The sequence below is a fragment of the Somniosus microcephalus genome, chromosome 13, assembly GCF_052327205.1.
Source record: "Somniosus microcephalus isolate GS21.2 chromosome 13, FLI_Smic_1.0, whole genome shotgun sequence".
NCBI classification, from domain to species: Eukaryota; Metazoa; Chordata; class Chondrichthyes; order Squaliformes; family Somniosidae; genus Somniosus; species Somniosus microcephalus.
In genome coordinates this window covers 144616420-144639431 of record NC_140999.1, presented here as the reverse complement: position 1 = coordinate 144639431, position 23012 = coordinate 144616420, and the positions used below count along the sequence as shown (strand labels likewise).

Below are 23012 nucleotides of genomic sequence, written 5' to 3'. Positions count from 1 at the left end.
ATCAGCCCCAATGTGCTGGTTGTGGGGGAAGAATGGTGCCAAGGTTGATGTTTGGTAATGATAAATATTCTGAAATTTAGCTTTTTTGGGGATGATGGAATATTTATGTAATTTATTCAGTCAGGAATTTAAATAGGTGGCGTACAGTCCATAATTGGATAAATTGTATGGGGTCTGTGAAAGGAATGGGTTTTGATGGACCATTCCATGCTCTATAGTGTTCTTGTGCATCATGTACTTCTGTTTTGATTCTAATTTTTTATTCTATAACAGGCAACAGATTTACATCAATGCATACATGTCTCCTGATCGCCTTTGCTTGGGCATATGCTTTTATATTTGCCATTTCTCCTCTGGCAAATTGGGGTCTGTAAAGTCTGTGGGTTGTGCAGTTAATAAATACACAGACTTCAGAAATAACAACAAACAGGTCTTTACTATTCGAAGGTCCGGGCGAATCTGCCCCAGTTATCCTGTCACAACACTTATAAACTGGTGCGGTCACTGTCGGTATTACAGTATACAGAAGCCAAACAAGTAGTGCCACACTTAAAGTAGTTCCCTTAAAGGTGAACGGTTACATACAATAATTTCCTTAAGGGTAGACGGGTACATACACTACAATCCTCCCTTTTTAGCTTTCAACATACTGAGTCCATAGTGGACATACATTATCACATATATATATACAGATTTATTTAAGACAGTTCATAGGTTCAGTCTTTCGGGAGGTTTCCGGATTCTGTCCGGGTAACGCCGCAGTGGTGTCGTCATTCCAAGCGGGCTAGTAGGTGTTTCTGGTAAAGTTGAATCGGCTCGAAGCACAGTGTCAGGTTCCTCTGACTCCAGAACTACCAGATCGGACGTAGGTGTTCTGGGTAACTCAGTCTCAACCTTATCCGGGTAAGGTGGTGAAGTCGGGGGCCCATTTGTGGCGGACCCTATGATCTGGTCAACATGGCGCCTTATTATATTGTCTCCAATGTCCACAGTGTACATCAACGGGCCTAGCCTTTTTCCAATCGTTCCAGGCTGCCATTTCTCAGTACGATAGTCCCGGGCCAAAACTCGTTGACCGGTCTGGAAGGATCTAGTGGCCCTTTCGTTCATGCCCTGGAATTGCCGGTTCTCTACGTCCCTTCTGACGTTTGGTTTGAGTAAATCCAGCCGACATCGTAGGCGTCTATTACAAAACATCATCGCGGGAGTTTGATTTGTGACCGCATGGGTTGCATTTCGGTATGCCAACAAAAAACTATCCACCTTATGCTGTAAACTTATGTCTTCATTACTCATGGCCTTTACGGCCTTCTTGAAGGTCTGGACAAACCTTTCAGCCAATCCATTGGAGGCGGGATGGTATGGGGCTGACGTGTAATGTTTAACTCCATTGCTCTTTAAGAATTTCTTAAATTCCTCAGATACAAATTGCGGTCCATTGTCAGAACAGATCTGTTCTGGCAGGCCATTCCGAGCAAACGTAGTCCTTAACACCGTGATGGTTTTTTCCGTCGTGGTGGTGGTCATCTTAATTACTTCTGGCCACTTGGAGTGGGCATCTACCGCTATTAGGAACATCGAGTCCATAAATGGACCAGCAAAGTCGATGTGTACTCTTTGCCAGGGAGATGAGGGCCACTCCCATGGGTGCAGAGGAGCCTGTGGTGGCGCATTCTGAACCCTCTGACATCCTAGGCAATTCTTCGTGATCTCCTCTATGTCCCCATCGATGCCTGGCCACCACACAAACGCCCTTGCTAGATTCTTCATCTTTACGCCACCCAGGTGTCCTTCGTGCAGCTCCTTGAGTACCTTCTTTTGGAGTTTGGGTGGAATCACCACTCTAGACCCACACATCAGGGTTCCTCGACACACTGACAGTTGTTCTTTCCTCTGTGAGAATGCTTGCAGTGTTGGTTCGCACTGTGCTGGCCATCCCTCCACCGTTAAATCATAGACTCGTGAAAGAGTCGGGTCATTCCTTGTCTCATTCTCAATCATTGAGTTTGTTATCGGCAGACACTCCACTATTGATGAGTGGAACAACTCTACTGGGTCCACTGTCCTCGCTTCTTCTACCATCGGCAATGGCAAGCGTGATAGCCCATCAGCGTTTCCATGCTGTTTGGACCGTTTGTATTCAATATCATACTGGTGTGCCCCAAGTAAAACTGACCATCTTTGTAACCTTTGTGCCGTCATGGTAGAAACGGCCTTGTTTGGGTTGAATATGGACACCAACGGCTGGTGGTCCGTCAGCAATGTGAACCTCTTACACTGCAGGTAATGGTTGAATTTCTTCACGCCCCACACAAGACTGAGGGCCTCCCTATCTATCTGGGCGTAATTTCGTTCCGCTGGTGTCAATGATCGGGACGCGAATGCCACCGGCCTTTCCGAGCCATTTGGTAGTCTGTGCGAAAGTACTGCCCCAATTCCGTACGGGGAAGCATCACAAGCTAGCCGAAGGGGTAATGCTGGGTTGAAATGAGCCAACACTTCTTCAGAGGTAATCAACTCCTTGCTCCTGCGAAAAGCCTTTTTGCATTCTTCACTCCACCTCCATGGTGTTTCTTTCCGCAACAGCTCATTTAGCGGATGCAGCACCGTAGATAAATTTGGCAGAAACTTGTGATAATAATTAATCAACCCCAAGAATGACCTTAGCTGTGACACGTTTCCTGGAGCGGGGGCCTTCACGACCGCTTCTATCTTTTCCGGTGACTTATGTAGTCCCTCGGTCAATGACATGACCGCAGTATGAGATCCGTTTTTGGAAGAGCTCACACTTCTTGCGATTAACCCGAAGGCCATACTCCTTCAACCTGGTGAGTACCAGTTTCAAATTCGTGAGGTGTTCTTCCTCATCTTTTCCCGTGATTAGAATATCATCTAAGTAGCACTGCGTGCTTGGAATTCCTTGTAACACCTGTTCCATGGCCCTCTGCCAAATTGCTGGCGCCGAAGCTACTCCAAAGACCAGTCTATTATAGCGATACAAGCCTCTGTGAGTGTTGATGGTGAGGTATTGGCGTGACTCTTCCTCAACCTCCATCTGTAAATATGCCTGAGCCAAGTCTATCTTCGTGAAGTGCTTCCCTCCAGCCAATGAAGCAAAAATATCTTCAACCCGCGGAAGCGGGTATTGTACCGTGTGAAGCACCGGATTCACTGTGATCTTGAAATCTCCGCAGATACGGACCTTCCCCGGTCCCCCTGGCTTATTACTTGGTGAGGATTTCATGACGGGAACAATGGGCGTGGCCCACTCACTCCAGTCTACTTTTGACAGAACCCCTGATCGTTCAAGTTCTTCTAGTTCTGCCTCTACTGCTGGTCGTATTGCGTACGGTACCGATCTGGCCTTAAAAAACTTTGGGCTTGCATGTTCTGCAATCTTGACCTTTGCTTTAATACCTCGCAGCGTTCCCAGTCCTTGCTGGAATACCTCTTTAGCTTCGTCTAATATTCTGGACAACCGTTCAGGTTTGACATCATCTTTTTCGGACTCCACCGTCATGGTGTTTAGTGCATGCCAGTCCATCTTTATTTTTCGGATCCACTCTCGTCCCAGAAGTGGTGGACCTCCCTCAGGCAACACATACAGATCTAACCGGTGGTGAACTTTATCCTGGTATCTCACCTTAACCTCTAGTTTTCCGATGGGGAATACTTTGTGCCCCGTGTATGTCTGCAGCACTAGATCCGTATTCCGTAGTGGAATATGCTTGAAAAACTTTTTATAGTCATGCTTATTCATGACAGTCAACACCGATCCGGTGTCTACTTCCATTTTTACTTGGACCTTCTCAATCTGTAACATTATCCAAATAGTTTGTCGGTCGGCTTCATTGCTCACGTTGTGGATTCTCAGACTGTCCAGTCCTTTGTGTTTGGAGTGTGAGTCTGACTTCTGTTCCTTCAGACTCTTCCTAGTCGCCTCTTGTACCTTTCTGTACCATTTTTGTGAGGACTCGTTATTGTTGTACGTCGTTCCTGACCGGCACACTTTAGCTATGTGCCCGATCTTGCCACATTTCCGGCATTCTTGGTTTTTACCCCAGCAACGCTTCTGGTCGTGTGTTGTCTTCCCACAACGATAGCATTTCGTAGTCCTCGAGGTGATGTGGTCAACCCCTAGTGCCACCGCCTTCCGCTGCATTACCGCCGTTCCTTTTGCTGCGGCTTCGTATGATGCGGCTATAAGGACAGCCCTGTCAAGTGTGAGGTTGTTCTCTTCCAGTAGTCGCTTTTGCGTCCCTTCTTTGGACAATCCACATACGAACTTGTCTCGCAGTGCCTCTGTCAGATTCCCTCCGAACTGGCAGTGTTTCGCTAGCCTCCGCAGTTCGACCAAGTATTCCGCGTTGCTTTCGTCTTTCTTCTGCGTTCTCGCATAGAATCTGAATCGTTCAGCCAGCTTCAACGGTGTGGGGTTCAAGTGATCCTTCAGCACCGCTACTATATCCTCGAAAGTCTGATCCGCCGGTTTAGCTGGAGAGAGAAGATGTTTCAACAACCCGAATGTTTTCGCACCCATCATGTTAAGTAAGGTTACAGCTTTTTCCTCCTTAGCTATTTTGTTAGCCTTACAATGTATCTCAATACGTTCCACGTACGTGGGCCAGTCTTCTATTTCGGAGTTAAAATCGTTGCTGTCCCCACGCTTAGGCATCTTCCTTTCTTTGGGTACAACACAAATATTTCTTTAAATTCTTATGTATTTTTTTTTTTCTAAGATGGCGGCTTTTCCCGCGAATTTGGCGGTTTCCCGCTCTTCCTTTCTCTCCCCGCCCACTTCAATGGCGGTTTCCCGCTTCTGTCGGCTCCTCCGCCTAATGGCGGCTTCCCGCGTTTCTTCCTGGTGGAAGGGGTACGCTTTCCCCGCAGCGGACAGGTTCAGCCGCTGGGCTGGCTCTCGCACAGCTCCCCCTACTCGGCTCTGTCTTCTCCCGCCCGCCCGCACGGCTCTACCGGCGCTGGGTACACCCCGTTAACGGAGGACAGTTCAGCCGCTGGACTGGCTCTCGCGCAGTCTCTCACCCCGTTTTCGGCTGTGTCTCTCTCCCACTCCCGCACGTTCGGTTTTGCCGGCTCTGAGTACCCCGTTGGTGGAGAACAGCTCAGCCGCTGGACTGGCTCCTCGCAGTCTCACTCTCCGCACCCGGCTCTCACCCGCACGGTTCCCGTTCGCCTCCCCAGCCCTCTCGCAGACCGGTGTTTCCCTCCCCGGCTGCGGCTGGGTTACTCTTCCCGCGCCTACTCGCAGGCTCAGCGCTTCGTGGCTGCGGTCGCTGCCCGGATTTTTCCCGCCGATCGCGGTCCGGCTGTCACCCGACGCCGTTGGACCTGACTTTTGACCGGCTCAGCTCCCCCTCGACCGAGGTCGAGTGCTCTGCCCTTATCCTCCGGATATTCTCTACACCTTCCCCTACTCACAGTCTCTTCGGCCGCCTTGTTCCCTGCTGATCGGCTCACTCTGTACCGTGGTAGAAGGGTAGTCAGTGCCTGTTGCAGACGGAAGCTTTTGTTGCTAAAGTCTTCCACCTTTCTCCTGCTGCAGCCTCGTGTTTTCTTCCAGCAGCACGACGAGGGCGGTTGCCTCTCTTCGACGCTCTTCTTGCTTTGGTAATCTTGCCGCAGGGTACGATCGGACTCGTCGCCACTGTAAAGTCTGTGGGTTGTGCAGTTAATAAATACACAGACTTCAGAAATAACAACAAACAGGTCTTTACTATTCGAAGGTCCGGGCGAATCTGCCCCAGTTATCCTGTCACAACACTTATATACTGGTGTGGTCACTGTCGGTATTACAGTATACAGAAGCCAAACAAGTAGTGCCACACTTAAAGTAGTTCCCTTAAAGGTGAACGGTTACATACAATAATTTCCTTAAGGGTAGACGGGTACATACACTACAGGGTCATTACGGACTGGAGCCTTATGGGACCGCTTGCTGCATAGATTGGAAAGCAACAAATACAGATTCCAATGCAATGTCCTACATTATTGTACTCTTTGCCCTAGAAATTCAATATAGCCACTTTTGGGGCGGTAAAGTCGGGCGGCCGCTAAAGTTTGCGCCCGGCGCAAAGTCGTGCCCCCTTCGCCGATATTCAGTCACATCGCCCCAAGAGGCTGCTGCTGCGCTAAAACAGGCGATGCACGACTATCTTTAGGCGCTAAGCCGGCGGTGCTAAGTGATACCACCGAGGCCGGGTGCAGCGCAGGTGCGGCGAGTTTTTGATTGGCGGCAGACACTCTGGCGCCGGTCAGCTCTTAAAGGGGGAGGGTCGATTTGTTTGCCTGCCACGCCCTGCACACTGCAGCCCTCAACCTAGGCCTGACCACTTCAGCTTCACCTGTACAAGCTACTCTTGTGCCTTCCTGCTTTCAGATGGTGAATCGCCAGGTGAGGAGGCGGGCCCTCAAGCTGCCACTGTCAGCCCTTCGGAAGACGAGGAAGAGGAAGCCGGCCCATCAGTGCCACCCTCAGCCGCGCCAGCCCATGCCGATGTAGGGGACACGTCTTCCCTGGAGGGGAGCCGGGGGGGAAGGGTCGGAGGAGAGTGAAGCTCCGGGGCCCAGCGGCCTGCAGCAACGCGGGAGGGGTGGGGAAGCTCGGCGGACTTCTCCCCAGAGGGTGAGTGCGGCCTCCAGTCCTGCGACGGTCATCGCAGAGGAGGTGCGCCTCCTAGAGGAAATGGCCATCCAGGCTGAGCGCAGGCACACTGAGCTCATGGCTGCAGTGGCAAGGATGCCTGACTCCATAGAGTCACTGGCAAGGAGTGTGCAGGAATTCGGGTCAGCACAGGCCAGGAGTCTGCAACAATTCAGTGCAGCACAGGCCAGGAGTCTGGAACAATTCAATGCAGCACAGGCCAGGAGTGCGCAGGACATCAATGCAGCACAGGCCAGGAGTCTGCAGGACATCGCGGCAGCACAGGCCACGAGTCTGCAGGACTTCACGGCAGTACAGTCGGCTTCTAGCCAAGTGCTCAGTCGTGCCGTCCATTCACTGGCTGGTGTATTGCGGACACAGACCAGGGCCACACGGGCACTAACTGCTGCCACCCTCGCTGGATCAGCCAGGCCTCGCCAGGCCACTCGCCGCGCAGCAGCAGCCCAGCAATCTGTCCTTCAGCTGGTTGCTGCGCATGCTGCACTGCTGGCCCGTGCGAGTGCCAATGTGTCAGGCGACCAGCGAGCACCTGTGATCTGCCAGGTTGCCACCATTCCTGCAGCCGACACTGCCACTCCGCCATTGCAGCTGCCACGAGCTGCTGGACGGACTGCTGCCGCCCAGCCAGAGTTGGAGCAGTCAGCAGCCGGCCCCTCCAAGGCCAGAGCTGGTGCAGGCCGACCCCCAAGGGCATCTGCCGTCTCGCCATCTGCCCCTCAGCAGCCTTCCCCCAGCCTTGCTGCAGCCACTGGGCTCCCATTGAGGAGGAGCAGCAGGGCGGGCAGGGGCCAGGCAAGGATGCGCAAGGCATCGCCCTCACAGGGCAAAAAGTAGAGGTATGTGATGCGCCATCAATTACTCAAAAGACTGAGGTTGAGCGAGTAACAATCAGGCTTTTATTAACTAAAGAATGAAGGTCTTGTCTCAAGTGGTCGACCCGTCCAGAATACTAAGGGACTGGGAGGTAGTCACTTATATACCTGGAATAGTGGGAGGAGTCAGCCGAGGCATGTCCAGACCTGTACCTATTGGAATACACATACAGACACAGACAGGTAGAACAGTGGTTTACCACAGTATGCACAAATGCCTGGTGCTTGTTGGAAGGCCGACACTTGTGCAGTTGTTTGGGTGTAAGGCCGAGACTGGTGTCTATCTGTTTTTGTGTAAGGCCGAGACTCACAGAATCACAGAAACGCCACAGTGCAGATAGAGGCCATTTCGGCCCATCAAGCCTGCACCGACACATATCCCACCCGATCCCCGTAACCCCTACACCAACACATATCCCACCCTATCCCCGTAACCCCACGTATTTAATCCCCCTAACACTAAGGGTCAATTTATGATAGCCAATCAACCTAACCCGCACATCTTTGGACTGTGGGAGGAAACCGGAGCACCCGGAGGAAACCCACGCAAACACGGGGAGAATGTGCAAACTCCACACAGACAGTCGCCCGAGGCCGGATTCGAACCCGGGTCTCTGGCGCTGTGAGGCAACAGTGCTAACCACTATGCCACCGTGCTGCACTCGTGTCTATCTTTATTTGTGTAAGGCCGAGACTGGTGTCTTTCTTTCTTTTTGTAAGGCCGAGACTGGTAGTTTTGTGTTTTTGGAGGGGGCTTCTCCACATGAGCATGTAATGTGGGAAGGGCAGAGGTTTTCAATAAATTTTTGTTGTTAAATTGCAGTGTGCATGGTTTTTTGGTTAAGTCCTGGTTGGCCTGCTCGGCTGAGGGCTTGTGGAGCGGCTACATTCATCTGCTGACATTGGCACAAGCCAGTCCCTGAGAGGGGGCCTAGAACCGTTCAATAAGCCGGCGACGGGTGGCCCTTGCACTTTGTGCCTCCCTCCTGTGCTGGTCCTCCTCCTCCTCCTCCTGCTCCTCCTCCTCCTCAGGTGGTCCTCCAATGTGTGGTGGCAGTGGCTGAGTCCTGCGGATAGCCAGGTTGTGCAGCATGCAGCAAACGACGACGAAATGGGAGACTTGCTCCGGCGAATACTGCAGTGCTCCCCCGGAACGATCGAGACAGCGGAACCGTTGCTTCAGGACGCCGATTGTTTGTTCAATGATGTTCCTGGTCGATTGATGGCTCTCGTTGTATCGCTCTTCAGCAGGGCTGCTGGGCGCACGGAGCGGGGTCATCAGCCAGGTACACAAAGGATAGCCTTTGTCCCCGATAAGCCATCCTCGTGGGTGAGGCTGGGCCTGGAACATGTCTGCCACAGAAGTCTGTCGGAGGATGAAGGCATCGTGGCTGCTGCCTGGAAAGCGGGCATTGACAGCTAGGATGAGCTGCCTGTGGTCACACACCAGCTGTACGTTCAGCGAATGGTAGCCCTTCCGGTTGCGGTAATCCTCGGCATTCTCCAGAGGTGCCCGCAAAGCCACATGCGTACAGTCAATGGCGCCCTGCACCATGGGGAAGCTCGCGAATGCTGCAAAGCCCATTGCACGCTGTTGCTGCTTGTCAAGGGCCATGGAGAAGGAGATGAACTGACGTCTCCTTTTGAAAAGGGCATTGGTCACCTGGCGGATGCAGCAATGCACGGCGAACTGGGAGATGTTGGCAATGTCGCCAGTAGCGGATTGGAAGGAGCCGGTGGCATAAAAGTTGAGAGCCACCGTCACCTTCACTGCCACCGACAGAGACGTCCTGCACCTCAGCTGTGGCTGCAGATCTCTGTGACCACGTCCCTTCTGAATCGCAGCCTCCGAACACACTGCTCCTCAGACATGTTGAGATAGGAGAACTGCTGGCGGTATACCCTGGGTGGGTAAGGCCTCCTTTGCCAACGCCTGTTGCCCCCTCTCCATCTAGCCAGGGCTGCCAGTCTCTCATGGCGTCTCTGAGCCCTTTGGATGTAATTGAGAAAGCCAGCGGTTACACCCATTGCAGCCCCCATAATATGCTGGCAAACAATGAGATGTCAATGAAGGCAAAAACTTTTTGAAAGCTGTGGCCTGAAGCCAGAAGTACCTGTCCGAGTGTTGGGCCAAAGCAGAAAGCTATCTACCTTGGTCTCTCTCCAAAGATCCGTTTCGCAAGAAGGTGTGCTGCAAAATGGCAGCCTTTTATATTGCAGGATGAGTGCCCTTTAATTTGCACCCCCCGCGCCCCGCATCGGCTGAGCACTGTTCCACTTAACAGTCGCTAGGGGCGCCAGGTGCACAATGGGGCGGCGCGACTGAAGTTCAGGTTGGGGGCGCACAAAGGGCGTTGCACGAGGAAATGACGTCATGATCTGCGCGTGCAGCTGAGCGCGCGCAAAGACTTTGCGCCGCCGCTAAATCTCTAGTGAAGTTGGGGCGAGGCGCAGTTCACGCTTCGCCCGGGCGCTAGCCGCCTAGCGCCCGGAACCTACTCCTCCGAAGGCGCTAACGGCTGGCGCAACCAACTGAATTTCTAGGCCCTTGTGTTTTGCTACACCTTTCCCTGTGTTATAATCACTACGTCGTACACTCTCATCCTGTTAACTGTAAAAGGATCAAGAAGAGCGCTGCAACAGCACGTGTCCCCACAAACAAACTCAAGCAGTGCTCACAATTTAATTGTAAAGGTATGTCTGGAAATATCAAAAAGTAAATTACAGTTTAAAAATTAACTAGCGGATATGCTATTGATGTCCTTGGTGTAATATTTTTGTTTGCTGTCTGAAGATACTCCAAGACCAGCATTTTCCATTTTGTACAAGCTTGACATAAATCAAGACATTGAGGCCTAGAAATTCAGTATAGCCACTTTTGGGGCGGAAAAGTCGGGCGGCCGCTAAAGTTTGCGCCCGGCGCAAAGTCGAGGCCACTTCGCCGATATTCAGTAGCTTCGCCCTAAGAGTTTGCTCGAGCGCTAAAACTGGCGTTACACAACTATCTTTAGGCGCAAAGCCGGCGGTGCTGAGCTAAACCGCCGAGGCCGGGCGCAGCGCAGGTGCGGTCATTTCTTGATTGACAGCAGACACCCTGGCGCCGGCCAGCTCTTAAAGGGGGAAGGGTCGAGTTCGTCTGCTGCCACGCCCTGGACACTGCAGCCCTCCAGCTAGGCCTAAACACTGCTGCTGAACAGAAATAGCGCCGGGAAAGATGCAGAAGGCCCGTGAACGAGCGCAGCGCTTCTCTGGCCATGATTTGAAGCTGCTGGTTGGGGCTTTGGAGAGGAGACGCAAACACCTGTTCCCGGACAGTGGGAAGAAGCCTGTGACCAGCGTCTACAGGAAAGCCTGGAGGGAGGTCGCCATCGGGGTGACAGCCAACAGCGAGGTCCCCAGGAACTCTATCCAATGCAGAAAAAAGTTCAATGACCTCACGAGGATTGTCAGGGTGAGTAGCCTTTCCAGTGTCCTCCTCATCCTTGCATGTGCACCTCACATTATGGGCAAAGGGACCTGAAAGCCCTAATGGCCAGCCTTCATCCAGCAGCTATGGGACTGGCATGAACATCAATTGCACATTCTGCACTTGACACACTGGCCAAGCTATTCGACCATGGGAGGCAGTGCACACCAGATCAGGGCTCCACACTGGCCAAGCTATTCGACCATGGGAGGCAGTGCACACCAGATCAGGGCTCCACACTGGCCAAGCTATTCGACCATGGGAGGCAGTGCACACCAGATGAGGGCTACACACTGGCCAAGCTATTCGACCATGGGAGGCAGTGCACACCAGATGAGGACTACACACTGTACTTAGAGGCTGTCCTTTCTCTTGCAGGCCAAGCTGGCCCACAATCAGAAGAGCCGTACTGAGACCGGGGGAGGCGGTCCCCAGATCCAGCAGCTCACTGACCTGGAAGAGCGCGTGGGTCGCCTCATGGGAGCCCGGGTGATTGGCCCCGTTGCCAGTGGAGATGCCGACCCTGTTCTGGGCACCAATGGTAAGGACATCACCTTTTGGACCTCTCTCGTCCCACTTGCGCATCAGATCTACATCCTTTGCCACTGTCCGACCAATGCGCTGAATGCCACCACTCATGCCTCCCTCGCTGACGCCCTCTCCTCAATCTAAAGCTACTCTTGTCCCTTCCTGCTTTCAGATGGTGAGGAGGAGGTCCCTGAAGCTGCCACTGACAGCCCCTCGGAAGAGGAGGAGGAGGAGGAAGAGGAAGAGGAAGGCGGCCCATCAGGGGAACCCTCACCCGCGCCAGGGGATGCCAATGTAGGGGACACGTCTTCCCTGGAGGAGAGCGTGGGGGAAGTGTCGGAGGGGAGTGTCGCTCCTGGGACCAGTGGCGTGCAGCAACGCAGGGGGTGTGCGGTTGCTCAGCAGCCTTCTTCCCAGAGGGGTGTAGTTGCTGGGCCCAGTAGCATCCAGCAACGCGGGAAGGGTCGGCCAGCTCGGCGGCCTTCTCCCCAGAGGGAGAGTCCGGCCTCCAGTCCGCCGACGGTCAACTCCGAGGAGCTGCGCCTCCTCGATCAAATGTCCGTGGACTCGGAGCACCGGCACACCGAGCTCATGGGGGTTGTGGCATAGATGCCTGAGGCCATCGAGTCCCTGGCTCATAGTGTGGCCGAGTTCGGGGCCTCACAGGCCAGGAGTTTGGAGCTATTCGGGGCAGCACAGGACGCGAGTCGTGCCGAATTCGCGGCAGCACAGGCAGCGAGTGGGCAGCTGATCAGTGGTGCCGTGCAGTCACTGGCTGGTCTGATGCGGTCACAGACCAGGGCAGCACGGGCACTCACTGCTGCCACACTCGCTGCGTCAGCCAGGCATCGCCAGGACACCCGCCGCGCTGTAGCAGCACAGCGGCCTGTCGTTCGGCACATGGCAGCGCATGCTGCAATGTGGGCCCGGGCGAGTGCCAGTGTGTCACTTGACCAGCGGCGGCCTGCCATACGCCAGCTTGCCCCCGTTCCTCCAGCCGCCACTGTCACTCCCCCAGTGGAGCTGCCACGAGATGCTGGTCCGACTGATGCTGGCCAGCCATAGCTGCAGCATTCACCAGCTGGCCCCTCGAGGCCCAGACCTCGTCTAGGCCGATCCCCAAGGGCATCTGCCGTGACGACATGTGCCCCTCAGGAGCCTTCCCCCAGCCTTGCAGCAGCCACTGGCCACGGTTTGAGGAGGAGCAGCAGGGCGGCCAGGGGCCGCCAAAGGCTGAACAAGGAATCGCCCTCGCGGGCCACAAAGTAGAGGGTGTGGACAAATGTTTGTTTATATTGGGATGGTTGTTTTGTTTCTGGGGATGGTTGTTCTGTTAAGGCCGAGGATGAAGGCCATTTTTGTTCAAATGTTTTGTTATTCCTCCCCAGGTTGTGGGAGTGAGTCATGTGTTTGACTTTTTTGGGGGGTCTTGTCTGTTTTTGGGTTTCATGTGGGAAGGGCCCTGAGTTTGTTCAATAAAGCATTTTATTTATTCATATTGTCCACGTTTGATCTTTGAAGTGTTTGTTGCCTTAAGCGGCTGAGGGCTTGCGGAGCGGCTGCATTCATGTTCTTTCATTGGCACAAGCCATGCCCTGACAGGGGGCCTAGAAGTGACGTTCAATAAGCCGCCGACGGGCGGCCCTTGGACCTTGTGCCTCCCTCCTGGCCTGGTACTCCTCCTCCTCCTCCTCCTCCTCATGCTCCTCCTGCTCCTCCTCCTGAGGTGGTGCTCCAGCGTGAGGTGGCAGTGCCTGAGTCCTGCGGATAGCCAGGTTGTGCAGCATGCAGCAAACGACCACGAACTGGGAGACTCGCTCCGGCGAATACTGCAGAGATCCGCCGGAACGATCCAGGCAGCGGAACCGTTGCTTGAGGACGCCAATTGTTTGTTCTATGATGTTCCTAGTCGCTTGATGGCTCTCGTTGTATGCCTCTTCAGCAGGGGTCCTGGGCGCGCGGAGCAGGGTCATGAGCCAGGTACACAAAGGATAGCCTTTGTCCCCGATAAGCCATACTCTTGGGTGAGGCTGTGCCTGGAAGATATCAGCCACAGTAGTCTGTCGCAGGATAAAGGCATCGTGGCTGCTGCCTGGAAAGCGGGCATTGACAGCTAGGATGCGCTGCCTGTGGTTACACACCAGCTGTACGTTGAGGGAATGGTAGCCCTTCCGGTTGCGGTAATGCTCGGGATGGTCCAGAGGTGCCCGCAAAGCCACATGCGTGCAGTCAATGGCGCCCTGCACCATGGGGAAGTCCGCGATTCTTGCAAATCCCACTGCACGCTGCTGCTGCCTCTCCGGGGTCATGGGGAAGGAGATGAATTGGCGTCTCCTTCTGAAAAGGGCATTGGTGACCTGGTGGATGCAGCAATGGACGGCGAACTGGGATATGTTAGCAATGTCCCCAGCAGCTGATTGGAAGGAGCCGGTGGCATAGAAGTTCAGAGCCACCGTCACCTTCACTTCCACCGACAGAGACGTCCTGCAACTCAGCTGTGGACGCAGATCTCTGTGAAGCAGATGGCAGATCTCTGCAACCACCTCCCTTCTGAATCGCAGCCTCCTAACACATTGCGCGCCAGTCATGTTGAGATACGAGACCTGCTGGCGGTATTGCCTGAGTGGGTAAGGCCCACGTTGCCGACGCCTGTTGCCCCCTCTGCGTCTAGCCAGGGCTGCCCCTCTAACCCAGCGTCTGCGAGCCCTTCCGACATAATCCTGAAACTCAGCATTGGCACCCCATGCAGCCCCCATAATATGCTGGCAAACAATGAGATATCAGTGAAGGCGAATTGCCAAGCTCTGGCCTGAAGCCAAAAATACCTGTCCTAGTGTTGGCCCAAAGCAGTAAGCTCCCTTCCTTGGTTTTTTTCAAAAAATCCGTTGCACAAGAGTGATTGCTGCAAAATGGCAGCCCTTTTTAGTGCAGGGTAAGTGCCCTTTAATTTGCGCTCCCCGCGGCCCGCTTCGGCTGTGTACCGTTCCACTCCACAGTCGTTAGGGCCGCCCGGCGCACAATGGGCCGGCGCGACTGAAGTTCCGGTTTGGGGCGCACAAAGGGCGTTGCACGAGGAAATTACGTCATAATCTGCGCGCGCAGCAGGGCGCGCGCAAAGACTTTGCGCCGGCGCTAAATGTCTACTGAAGTTGGGGCGAGGCGCAGATCGCGCTGCGCCCGGGCGCTAAGCGCCTAGCGCTCGAGATCTACTCCTCCTAAGGCGCTAATGGCTGGCGCACGCTACTGAATTTCTAGGCCTGACTGATACACATTAGTGCTGATTTGTTTGCTAATATTGAGAAATCTATATTTACACTACAAAACTTGAACCAAAACAGCTTCATTCTCAGAAACTAAAAAAATTCATACTTTCACGAAGGATAACCAGATGATACGTAAATCATTTTTCGAACTTCCCATTGGTTATAATGGTATTTTTCTATTACTACTTATTGGCAAATTGAGGATAGCCTCATGTAACTAGTTAATTACAACAGTGAAAACACTTCAAAAGTACTCCATTGGCTGTAAAGCGCTTTGGGACATCCTGATGTCGAGAAAGGCCCTATATAAATGCAAGTCTTTTTAAAATATATAATGGGATGAGACAGATTGACATGATACATTTATCATTTAGGTTCTTTCAGGACCTGTTGGGCTAGAAATTGGGTACCTTAGCGCCTCCCGTTAACACCTCTGGGGACGACTTTTCGCCCGGGAGTTTAGCGGTGGCGGTAACCAGTAGTGCCCCGCTCCGCTGCGCAGACTATGATGATGTCATCACCATGCGCAGCACCACGTTTTCGCCCCATCTGCCAAATTGGACCACGCCCCCTGAATCTGCCCCGGGTGATGACAGCGACCGATTCAGGGGACAGGAATGGAGTGGCAGGAGGCTTGCGGGGCGATAAGTAAAGGGGAGGGGGCGGGTGGGGAAAAACCATGGTGAGTGTTCAGAATAGAATGACATCTCTTGAGGAGCGATGGGCATCTACTGAACAGAGAAACCAGACCTTCATGGAAGTCCTTCTGAGTAGGACTGCCATTGCAGAAACGGGTCCCCATGGCCCCCCTGATGTGCAGCAAGGTGCTCTCAAGCCGCTTGCAGGCGCGGAGGGGGGCCTGACCCATGAGAGGGAGGTTGGTGGCAGGCCTCAAGGAAGTGGGGGTTCCTCTCCAAGTGCTCACACTTCCATGCCACTGCAGAGCCCTCGGTCAGAGCCCCGCCAGAGTCCACACCCAAGTGAGATAGACGTCTCAACCCCTGCACAGCCGCAGGAGCAGCAGACTGCTGACGAGCCCTCACAGGCTCGCCACCCCAGAGGATACCTGCCAAAGGTGTCGAGACAGGAGCAGCAGGAAAGTGAGCAAGGGGCCACCACATCTGCTGAAGCCACAGGGGAACCATTACATAGGAGCACACGTAAGAGGAAAATAAAGCACAAGTAGTCACAAGGGTAGTCACTTGGGTGAAATGTGTATATTATAAAAATGCCATCAGTTGGTTCTTGTGCATAAAAATTCTGATGGCAACTGTTGCAGTTCTGGTGCGTGTCATTTCGCGAATGGGGCTTTCACATTGAGGGCTTAGGATTACATGCAGTTGTCAGGATGCTGGTCAAATAGCTAGGAATCCGCAGGGTTTGGCCATTGTCGATGCTGAGGTAAGAAGCTGTGAGGCAAAAGAGTTTGATTTACTAGGCTAAGCAAATCTGGCCAGGATGAGTGCGTTGCTTGCATCCTGGGCAGTAATGTTCTCGCGTAATGCTGCCGCTGGGCCTCTGCAGGATGATGATGATCTCCTCCTCGATCATCTCTTCCTCCTCCTCTTCCCCCTCCTCCTCCTCTATCGTCTCCTCCCCCCTCCTCCTCCTCGATCATCTCCTCCCCCCTCCTCCTCCTCGATCATCTCCTTCTCGATCATCTCCTCCTCCTCGTCCTCCTCAATCATCTCCTCCTCGTCCTCCTCAATCATCTCCTCGTCCTCCTCAATCATCTCCTCCTCCTCCTCCTCCTCCTCGATCATCTCTTCCTCCTCCTCCTCCCCCTCCTCCTTCTCTATCATCTCCTCCTCCCCCTCCTCCTCCTCTATCATCTCCTCCTCTTCCTCCTCCTCGATCACCTCCTCCTCCTCCTCCTCGATCATCTCCTCCTCCTCCTCGATCTCCTTCTCCTCCTCAATCACCTCCTCCTCCTCCTCCTCGATCTCCTCCTCCTCGATCCCCTCCTCCTCGATCTCCTCCTCCTCGATCCCCTCCTCCTCGATCACCTCCTCGATCTCCTCCTCCTCGATCACCTCCTCAATCTCCTCCTCCTCGATCTCCTTCTCCTCCTCAATCACCTCCTCCTCCTCCTCCTCGATCTCCTCCTCCTCCTCGATCTCCTCCTCCTCGATCTCCTCCTCCTCGATCACCTCCTCCTCCTTGATCACCTCCTCGATCTCCTCCTCCTCGATCTCCTCCTCCTCCACCTCCACCTCCACCATCATCATCATCATCATCTGCAAGCCACGATGCTGTGCCATGCTGTGGAGTGCACAGCAAACCACGATGATTTTGGAGACCCTGGCTGCTGAGTACTGTAGGGCTCCACCTGATCTATCCAGGCATCTGAAGCACATCTTCAGCAAGCCGATGGTTTGCTCGATTATGGATCTGGTGGAAATGTGGCTGGAGTTGTTGCGCTCCTCTGCTTCATTGGCTGGCCTCTTGAACGGCATCATTCGCCAAGTCCTCAGGGGATAGCCCTTGTCTCCAAGTAGCCATCCGTGAAGTTGGTCTGGCGGCCTGAATAGCAGAGGCACACTAGACTGGTGCAGCATGAAGGAGTCATAGCAACTGCCAGGGTACTTGGCACAAACATGCAAAATCTCCTTCTTGTGGTCACACACCAGCTGAACGTTAAGGGAGTGGAAGCCCTTGCAGTTGACAAAAATACCTGGAATGCGATGGGGTGCCCTAAGGGCCACATGTGTGCAGTCAATGACGCCCTGCACCCTTGGAAAGTCTGCCAGATTAGTTAATCCAACCGCTCGCGCCGTCACAGTTGCGCGATCCCTGGTGAAATGGATGTGATTGTGCGCGAGGGCAAAGAGGGCATCGGTTACCTGCGTGATGCAAGTGTGTGTGGCCGACTGGGAGATGCCGCTGATGTCTGCTGATGATTCCTGGAATGAGCCTGAGGCAAAAAAGTTGAGTGCGGTGGTGACTTTGATGGCCACTGTTAAGGAGTTTCCACCTGGTCCTCTGGGCAGCAGGTCTTGCTGTATCATTGCGCAGATGTCAGTCACTACCTGTCGCGAAAGTCGGAGCCGCCTTTGGCACTACTGCTCAGTTATGTTGAGGTAGCTCACCCTGTGTCTGTAGACCCTGTTTGGGGGGTATCTCCTGTGCCGACGGGGCTTCCATGTGCTGGCCCCTTCTGGCCTGTGCTGCCTCAGGTGGGTGACCAGCAGCCTGTTGCTCCTGTTGCTGATGCTACTGTTCCTGGTGCTGCTGCTGCTGCGCCTGGTGCTCGAGCTCCTCTAATGCCAAGAAGGGAAGGAGAAAAATGGCTCCTATGCTTCTGGCATATGCCTCCGCTGAGGAAGCGCTGAGTGAGGGTGGCGAGAGGGGATTCCCAGGAGTTCACACTGGAGATGTGTGTGAGGCTCCAACCTGTGGTTAAGCCTGGTAAATGTTGCCCCAGGCCTGAAACAACAAAGTCCTGCCACCTGCAAATGATGACTGATCAAATCTCCTCTTTAATGGTTGACCTGCAGCTGATAGTCAGCAAGCCAATAGTGCTCACGCCAGGTTTCACAGGCGTGATCCCCACCAGGCGTGTTTTACGTGGGAAAAGGGTTAAAAATGGAAGGGCCTGTTAAAATGGCATTATAAAGGCCAATTATTGCTGATTAAGGGCCTTAAGGACTAGTCCCGCCTGTTGGAGGCGGGACTGATTCGGGACCATCAGACACGCCTGGGTTAAAATGGCTTGGGGTCGGGAACCAGGCAGGGGGGAGGGGGTCCCGCCCGCCAGTTTTAGTGATTTTAACCCCCCGCACGCCTCAAAGCCCGCCTCACGGCTCAGTTAAAATCGACCCCTTAAAATCTAAAGGTGAGCTTAAAATAGTTTTTAAGTGCCTGTTAACAAGCTCTTAATGATTTAAATTGCCTCCCCTGCCATTTGGTATTGGGTCTGTTCAGTGATGACTGGCCTAACATCTGGGAGACTAGCGTGGAGGCGGGTTGACAGCGGGTTCCTTACTCGCTGTCAAAAAAAACATTTTTCCCACCCGACCAGCCACCAAATGCGCCCACTGACCCCCCAAAAAATTCCTCCCTTTATCTAAGGGTAGAAAGAAAAGTGGCATTGCTAATCCCGTTGGCAGCAAGCATGCCTCCTGTTGGCTGAAAAGGGAGCACCATTTATTAATTTCTATGCCCTCACTTTTTTTCCCTGTTATTAATTGCTTGCCATCACATATCCTCCCCCAACCTGGCAGAAAGACATCTGGGTCATGAACACGCACTTGTGCTGCTGCATGTCATCCAGCTGGAGGCTTAATTTACACAGGGTAAGTTGGAGGATGTCAGTTCCTTCTTTGCCAGACAGAATTCTTTGCCTTTGCTCTATCTTCTATTTGACAACCTTGCAGGCAACAGATAAAACTGATAAAAACACCCAACTGACATAAGCACATTGTGTAACAAACTCCCTGGAGCTCAAGCTCACAGGCTTCTTGTTGCGTTTCAAGCACTTAACTGTGCAATCAACCAGACTAAGATGAACTGCACTGGCTGTGAAACTATGAAGACACATGCGGGGGAGAGTGATTATAATCCTACTCGCTCAGCAGAAACCTGGTAGGTGGGCAGTTAAAATTGCCCTGGCCCTTACCTTCCTGGGACACTGGCACCAGTACTGGGGCAGGAGGGAGCTGTTCCGTTGGGATGGGCTTCACTTGGCCAGTGCTGGGACTAGAGTCCTGGCGGATCATATAACTAGGGCTGTAGAGAGGGCTTTAAACTAACTAGTGGGGGGGAGGTTCCTAGAGAGCAAATAATAAAAATGACAACAGAGAAGGTCATAGACTTAGGTAGCAGTGGGGAAATTAAAAACCAGAGCGTGTCAGGAAGGGGCAGAAGGTATGGAGTAAAAGGTAAAGTAATAAAAAGGGCAAAAGCAGGAACTAAGTGTCACAAAACATATTTGAAAGTTCTCTATCTGAATGCATGTAGCATTCGTAACAAAATAGACGAATTAATGGCACAAATAACTACATATGGGTATGATCTTGTGGCCATTACAGAAACATGGCTGCAGGGTGACAATGCCTGGGAATTAAACATACCAGGTTATTTAACGATCAGGAATGACAGGCAGGAAGGAAGGGGAGGTGGGGTGGCTATGTTAATAAAGGAAGGAATCACTGTAATACAGAGAAATGATATTGGGTCAAAAGATCAGGATAATGAAACAGTTTGGGTGAAGATAAGGAATAATAAGGGGAAAAAAACACTAGTGGGCGTAGTCTATAGGCCTCCGAACAGTTGCAACTCTGTTGGACGGAGTATCAATCAGGGAATAGTTGAGGCTTGTAATAAGGGAACATCTATAATTATGGGGGATTTTAACTATCATATTAATTGGACAAATCAAATTGGGCAGGGCTGCCTTGAGGATGAGTTCATTGAGTGTATTAGGGATGGGTTTCTTGAGCAGTATGTAACTGAACCGACCAGGGGGCAAGCAACCTTAGATCTGGTCCTGTGTAACGAGACAGGATTAATTAAAAATGTCCTAGTAAAGGATCCCCTTGGAATGAGTGACCATAACATGGTTGAATTCCATATTCAATTAGAGGGTGAGAAGGTTGGATCTCAAACAAGCGTGCTAAGCTTGAATAAAGGAGAGCGGAATTGAGTAGAGTGGATTGGGAAAATAGATTAAAGGGTAAGACGATACATGATCAGTGGTGTACATTTAAGGAGTTATTTTACAACTTCCAAAAAAAATATATTCCACTGAGAAGAAAAGGGTGTAAAAGAAAAGACAGCCATCCGTGGCTAAGTAAAGAAATTAAGGATAGTATTCGACTAAAAACAAGGGCATATAAGGTAGCCAAATCTAGTGGGAGGATAGAGGATTGGGGAAACTTTAAAAGACAGCAAAAAATAACAAAAAGATTGATTAAGAAAGGGAAGATAGATTATGAAAGTAAATTAGCAAAAAATATAAAAACAGATAGTAAGAGTTTTTATAGTTATATAAAAAGAAAAAGGGTGGCTAAAGTAAATGTTGGTCCCTTAGAGGATGAGACCGGGGAATTAATGGTGGGAAATATGGAGATGGCAAAAACATTGAATGAATATTTTTTATCAGTCTTTACAGTAGAAGACACTAAGAATATCCCAACACTGGACAAACAGGGGGCTATAGGGGGGGGGGAGCTAAACACGATCAAAATCACTAAGGAAGTGGTACTCGGTAAAATAATGGGACTCAAGGCGGATAAATCACCTGGACCTGATGGCTTACATCCTAGGGTCTTGAGGGAAGTGGCGGTAGGGATTGTGGATGCATTAATAATAATTTTCCAAAACTCCCTGGATTCAGCAAAGGTCCCGGCAGACTGGAAAACTGCTAATGTAACACCCTTATTTAAAAAGGGCAGTAGACAGAAGGCTGGAAACTATAGACCGGTTAGCCTAACATCTGTGGTAGGTAAAATTTTGGAGTTCATTATTAAGGAGACAGTAACCGGACATTTGGATAATAATTTAATAGGACAAAGTCAGCATGGTTTTATGAAGGGGAAGTCATGTTTGACAAATTTGCTGGAGTTCTTTGAGGAAGTAACATATAGGGTGGATAAAGGGGAACCAGTGGACGTAGTGTATTTAGACTTCCAAAAGGCATTTGACAAGGTGCCACACAAAAGGTTATCGCTTAAGATAAAAAATCACGGGATTGGGGGTAATATTCTGGCATGGATAGAGGATTGGCTATCTAACAGAAGGCAGAGAGTTGGGATAAATGGTTCATTCTCAGACTGGCAATCAGTAACTAGTGGTGTTCCGCAGGGGTCAGTGCTGGGTCCCCAACTCTTTACAATCTATATTAACGATTTGGAGGAGGGGACCGAGTGTAACATATCAAAGTTTGCAGATGATACTAAGATGGGAGGGAAAGTAGTGAGTGAGGAGGACATAAAAAACCTGCAAGGGGACATAGACAGGCTAAGTAAGTGGGCAGAGATTTGGCAGATGGAATACAATACTGGAAAGTGTGAGGTTATGCACTTTGGCAGGAAAAATCGTAGAGCAAGTTATTATCTTAATGGCAAGAAACTGGAAAGTATTAAAGTACAAAGGGATCTGGGGGTCCTGGTGCACGAAACTCAAAAGGTTAGTATGCAGGTGCAGCAAGTGATTAAGAAGGCCAATGGAATGTTGGCTTTCATTGCTAGGGGGATAGAATATAAAAATAGGGAGGTATTGCTTCAGTTGTACAAGGTATTGGTGAGACCGCACCTGGAATACTGCGTACAGTTTTGGTGTCCATACTTAAGAAAAGACATACTTGCTCTCGAGTCAGTACAAAGAAGGTTCACTCGGTTAATCCCGGGGATGAGGGGATGGACATATGAGGAGAGGTTGAGTAGATTGGGACTCTACTCATTGGAGTTCAGAAGAATGAAAGGCGATCTTATTGAAACATATAAGATTGTGAAGGGGTTGGATCGGGTGGATGCGGGGAGGATGTTCCCGATGATGGGTGAAACTAGAACTAGGGGGCATAGTCTTAGAATAAGGGGCTGCTCTTTCAAAACTGAGATGAAGAGGAACTACTTCACTCAGAGGGTGGTAGATCCATGGAATATGCTGCCCCAAAAAGCTGTAGAAGCTACATCATTACATAAATTTAAAACAGAAATAGACAGTTTCCTAGAAGTAAGGGGAATTAAGGGTTACGGGGAGCGGGCAGGAATTTGGACATGAGTCTAGGTTCGGATCGGACATGGCCCTGTGGGTAGCGGAGCGGGCCCAGGGGCCGTGTAGCCTGATCCTGCTCCTATTTCGTGTGTCTAACTCTGTTAGATGCAGGAGATGGTTCTGTGATAGTAGATTGGCGGTTAGGATCAGATCAGCCATGATCTTATTGAATGGCGGAGCAGGCTCGAGGGGCCGATTGGCCTACTCCTGCTCCTATTTCTTATGTTCTTATGAAAGCCACCATGATTGCAACATCTGCAATTTTAACCTGCTTTCCTGAGCAGGCAGCAAGGACATGTTAAAATCGGGGCCCATGGTGGCCTTTAACGGATTCCCAGCTTTTATATAGTATGGCTGTACAGAAAACAGAATATTCTGATAATAAAATGGGAACAAATATAAAAGTAAACACATAGCAGGTTAATCAGCATCTGTAATGAGAAAAGACAGGTTATAACATTTTGGGTGTGTTACTCTTCTTCATA

General features: G+C 51.6%; 1 pseudogene; it reads left to right on the top strand.

Annotated features, from left to right (window-relative positions):
* The window catches only part of LOC147108636 (opsin-5-like), a 39227-nt pseudogene that overhangs the window by 1510 nt on the left and 14705 nt on the right, over nucleotides 1-23012 (top strand).